Source organism: Ovis canadensis, chromosome 10 (assembly GCF_042477335.2).
Source record: "Ovis canadensis isolate MfBH-ARS-UI-01 breed Bighorn chromosome 10, ARS-UI_OviCan_v2, whole genome shotgun sequence".
Classification (NCBI taxonomy): domain Eukaryota; kingdom Metazoa; phylum Chordata; class Mammalia; order Artiodactyla; family Bovidae; genus Ovis; species Ovis canadensis.
Window position 1 is genome coordinate 69,039,466 of NC_091254.1, and position 5,937 is coordinate 69,045,402.

Genomic DNA, 5,937 nt, shown 5'->3' on the forward strand with positions numbered 1-5,937 from the left:
CAGTCACCATCTGCAGTGATTTTGGAGCCAAAAAAAATAAAGTCAACCACTGTTTCCGTTGTTTCCCCATCTATTTCCCATGAAGTGATGGGACCAGATGCCATGATCTTCGTTTTCTGAATGTTGAGCTTTAAGCCAACTTTTTCACTCTCCTCTTTCACTTTCATCAAGAGGCTTTTTAGTTCCTCTTCACTTTCTGCCATAAGGGTGGTGTCATCTGCATATCTGAGGTTATTGATATTTCTCCCAGCAATCTTGATTCCAGCTTGTGCTTCTTCCAGTCCAGCGTTTCTCATGATGTACTCTGCATAGAGTTAAATAAGCAGGGTGACAATATATAGCCTTGACGTACTCCTTTTCCTATTTGGAACCAGTCTGTTGTTCCATGTCCAGTTCTAACTGTTGCTTCCTGACCTGCATACAAGATTTCTCAAGAGGGAGGTCAGGTGGTCTGGTATTCCCATCTCTCTCAGAATTTTCCACAGTTTATTGTGATCCACACAGTCAAAGGCTTTGGCATATTTTCATTTCTATGGAGTCTATATCTAGACGCAGGATTTCTGGGTCATTGAATGTACACATATATATAAACATGACTCCACAGCTTTAGTAGATCCTCCCTAACAGTTTTCTAAAGTAAAGTAAAGCCCTTTTTATATAGTCAGGAAATCTCACTATGTCCTTTGAAACTTTCTTTTAGGTTACCAAGGGAAAAAATAAAGAAGAAAGAAAACAATTGACTAAAATTAAATACACATGGGGTTGAGGGAGGTGAGTGCTCAGTCGTGTCTGACTCTTTTATGACCCCATGGACTGTAGGCCACTAGGCTCCTCTGTCCATGGGATTTCCCTGGCAAGAATACTGAAATAGGTTGCCATTTCCTACCCCAGGGCGTCTTCCTGACCCAGGGATTGAACTGTGTCTTCTGTGTCTTCTGCATTGGCAGGTGGATTCTTTACCACTGTGCCACCTGGAAGCCCATAAGTACACATGCCACACACGCAATTCACAGCCAGAAAATAATGTGCCTTAATTGAAGCCTGAATGCTGATTTCTCCTAGCCCTGCCAATATGGTATATGCCTCGCTGTATAAAGAAAGAGTGGCAGTTCCAGCTGCAACTCAGACTGGAAAATGATCAGCTTGTTGAGTGACTTTGCAAAAGTGTGCCATGAAACTGAAGTTAGATATATCTGCCCACAAATTCCAATTTTATGTCAGACAGGGGATCCACCTTAAATCATTCAGAACATGAACTATTTTTTACATTTCTTTTTAAATTAGCTAATTAATTTTATTACTGGAGTATAATTGCCTTACAATGTTGTGTTAGTTTCTGCTGTACAACAACGTGAATCAGCTGTGAGGAGATACATATCCCCTCTCTCTGGAGCCTCCCTCCCACCCCACCCCTCTCGGTCACCACAGAGCATGGGACTGAACTCCTTGTGTTATACAGAAGCTTACTGCTAGCCATCTATTTTACACATGGTAATGTATACATGTCAGTGCTACTCTCCAAAGAGCCATGTCTTTATCCCTCTAACACATCTAATTTTATCCTTTTAGAACAATAGAAGGCCTGTTGCATTTCCATCTAGAAATGCACTTTTTCAGTGGGTGAATGGACAGAGTCTTCACAATTCAGTCTCACAGCCCATCATACACAACAGAGGGCCTGGATATTATTATTAGCCAGTCATTGCATGAATGAGCTCATCTGCTACCAAAATGGGGTACGTGCAGCTTAAAAAAGAAAATCCAACTGCTACCACTACTACCAAGCAGGTCAACACATAGTCACAACTCAAAGCATCAACAACCAAACCCCCTGAGCAACATTTAAGTCAATTTCAGGAAAATGTACGGTCTGGTCTACTCTCACTTTTCCCCAGCAGGTTTCAATAGCTCAAAGGGAGAGGAGACTGAAAGCTAGATCTCTTCCCCTAAGGTGGCCCCTGGTCTGAAAATTCCCCCACTTTACACTGGAAACCATCATTGTCTACAGAGTTAAGTTTTTCCTATTCTTTTTTGCACACACTGAAAGTGAAGTTTTCACCCACTAGTGCACAATCAGCATGTACTTCTGTGGGTTCTGTTTAACCTTCCTTCTGGTAACTGAGTTCTCTTCTTGACCTGAGTTGTGATGCTCATTTCTCATAACTTAATACTTTATTTCATGTCATTCTCCAGCATGAGAGTTTCTACTTCTGTGTTCCTGGAGATGCTGGGTCCTTTCCTGGAGGGCTTTGGTTTAGGGGTGCATACATGCGTCCTGAGTCACTCAGTCATGTCCGTCTCTTTATGACCACAAAGACTGTAGCCCACCAGGCTCCTCTGTCCATGGGATTCTCTAGGCAAGAATATTGGAGTGGGTTGCCATGCCCTCTTCCAGGGGACCTTCCTGGACCAGTGATCGAACCCATGTCTATTGTGTCTCCTGCATTGCAAGCAATTCTTTATCCATGGAGCTACCTGGGAAGTGGTTTCGGGTCATCCTTTTCCAAATCTTTGCACAATCCCCTGATGAATCTCTCCAACCCCCATCCCCCTTCCCAGCCAGTGTTCCCTCTTCTCTTCTCTCTGAGTCTCCAGATTTGATCAGCACAGTTCTGTCATCTCTCCTTCCAAGTTGCTCCCTGGTACTGTCACCCAGAGATATTTAAACTTCCATCTAAATGCTTCATCCCTCCTTTCTTAGGCAGTCCCCATTGCATTTCCAGGCCTACATCATTGACAGTAGATTCTTAACCAATCGTAAGAATAATCACCAATAATTGTAGTTCAATTTTCTAGACTCTGCCTTAACCAAACAAACCCTGCAAATACAAATAATTTGTAGGGAGAAATCCTTTTTCAATAGTGCCAAAATACTTAAGCTTCCCTTCTCCACCAGACAGATTTTTACTCACCCCTTAATACTCAGCTCAGGTGTCATATTCTGTGTGGAACCTGCAGCACCTCCTTCAGACAGTTAGCCATTTCATGTTTTAAACTTCACGAAACCATTACAACATTTCGCATACTGTATTGAAGTTACCTACTAAGACATCTGCATTCCGCACTGGGCCATGAACTCTGCAAAAGCAAAGGCTGTATCTGTTCACGCTTTATAACCCAATTCAATTCAGCAAATTTTCAGCACTGAGCACTGTGTCAATTTTAAAGTCAGTACTTACTAAATATTTCATGCAAGAATAAAAGTGACAGAAGATAAATTTACATTATATTAAAACTCTTTCTAAAAATTTCTGGCAGAAACTTCCTTTTTTATTTCTGCTTCCAAAAGGAAAAAGTATCTTTTCCTAGAATCCATGTTTAGGCCAGGGAACCTCAAGGTTTGTTTTTTTTCCAGTTTGTTTTACATTTATAAATTTAAATGATGAACATCTTGAACTATATTGCATAGCACACACAACCTTGGAGGTAACCTAGTCTAGGGAGACAGCTAATACATGGCAGTTACAATGCTGCTCTCTACCTTCTGCACTCACAGCAAGCAGACAGCACTAATCGATCAGGGACTCCTTCTCATTAAGCCCAGACTTGGCTTTAGAATTCTCAGCTCAGCCCTTCACAAGTTACTTTCTAGAGTTGGTGGTCAAGATGTATCCTACTTATCATTTCTGGTCTGGTTCATTTTCTTTCTTTCTTTTAATTTTTATGGATCATTTTCTTTTATCACAGATATGCAAAGTAAGGTCCAGAGAGGTCAAATGACTTTGCGAGGGCACAGAGTCAGTTAGTGGTAGAGTCTAAAGTGGAATGGAACCCTGGTCACTGAAGGCTTTTTCCACTAGAATATACTTTTTATTGCTATAGTCAGTTAATAAAAATTAATACTTCGTTCATCTTATATGTATGTGCCTGTTATATATGATACATACTAGTTTACAACCTTTACTTACTACTTTTCAACCAATGTGTCATAAAGACCTCCTTGGAGTGTAATATCAAGCCAGTCTTCCCTTAAAATCATGGAGGCATCATTTTTCGAAAACTGGCTGCAGCTTGGTCTGGCTCTTTAGGACAAACAGTGCATTGTTTTAAGTCAAAAGTAAGATGCCTCTCGAAGTTTCCATAAAAGTTGTAAAACACAAAAGAATGCAATGCAAAAGAAGCACCGATGAGTTTAACTGTTTGGTAGCCTTCTTATAGCTTCTTAGCCTATCAAAAATGTATTTGAAAAAAATAGCTATGGAAATTATAATATAAGCAAGACTTGTCATCTATAGTTCATTTAGTAATTTCTATTAACATTTTCATTATCCTCTTCCATCCTGCTGTCACTGCACCAGTACATGGGGATATCAAGTAGGATTTTAGAACTTTCTTAACAGTATTTTTAAGATGCTCAAATGCTGTGATTATCTATCTTTATTACACACAAATACTTCCTTGTAAATGAATGTATGTAAAAGAAAACAAGAAATATATTAAGTATGTGCAAGACTCTGTTTTCTTTTCCAGAGCATAAAACCCAACATTTTCCAAAGGGGTAGGTTTGTTTCCTCCCAGTGGGTTGAGAGAGGTATAAGAAAGAAACAAAGAAAGTTGAAATAAATTAAAATCTCAGATTCCTTAGCCTCTTTTTCTTTGAGTAGCGTACTGAAAAATCCTCTCAAAGAATCAACACCCAGGATACCTCATTACTAGAAATAGAGAGGGAAATGAGAGAGGGCGTAAAGAAAAAGCAACCCCTTAGCCTGAGAATAGATAAAAGAAGGCAAACAAAGTTCCTGGATGTGGAATTACACAAAGGTTAGCCATCTGAGGATAAGAAATGATATAAACTATTACCAAATAACAATGATAGCCTCGGGGAAAACTGTCTGATTTTTGTGGGCCAATCAGAAGTAGCTGTAACTGACCTCTGGCAGATATTTCAGCAACAATGTGTCCATTTATTTCAAGGCATGACTTACAAGTACAGCAAATTTATGACAGTGGTCCTGTGGACATGCCTCTTCAAAGACCTAGGATATCAAGCCAAAGTATTAGCAATCTTATTTTTCCAACAATCCCTGATGACAGCTGTTGCTATTACTTACCTACTGCCTCTCAGACCCACGCCGAACCATCTATATTTGGCTTTGTAACGCTGGGTGTCTGCGAACTACATTTCCCAGACTAACTGCCAGTGGGAGACGCTGTTGGGAGACCACCGAGAAAGAAACGAAAAAAAGAAGCTCTCACAGTACGAAAGCATCTACACTACCATATGTAAAATAGATAGCCAATGGAAATTTGCTGTTTGACTCAGGGAACTCAAATCAGGGCTCTGTAACAACCTAGAAGGGTGAGAAAAGGTAGGGGTGGGAGGGAGGTTGAAGAAGGAAGGGACTGATGTATACCTATGTTAATTCATGTCGATGTATGGCAGAAATCAAACCAATATTGTAAAGCAATCATCAGTCAATTAAAAATAAACAACTATTTTAAGAAGAAGCTCTCACTTCCAGCTCTCATGTGTATCCTTCCAGCATCTTTTATCAGTTTCAGAATCAGCTGTGTGTGATCCCCTCAGATCAGTCCAAGCAGCAGCTGAGAGTCAGTCCCTCTTCCAAGACAGTTAACTGTTCCCTTCTTTTCTTTGCTCTTCAGAGAGCAACACCCTCTCTACCACTTTAGAACTGGTAGACTGGTAAAACTGGTAACTATACTTCATTATCCATTTTCGTAAACTGTTACATGAGTCTATCACTGGGAGATGAAAAGGTAATGTTACCGAGCCCAAGCTCCTGTTCGCCACAGGACACGCAGGCCAATAAATCGGGAGATGGGTTGTTGGAGCAAGGAATAATTACTTTAATGGGAAGGCTAGCAAATTGAGAAGGTGACAGACAAGCCTCTCAAAAAATCTTCCCTTAGTCAGAATTCAGGGTCCTTTTATATACAATAGAGGAAAAGGAAGAGACTTTCAATGGAATCAACCAG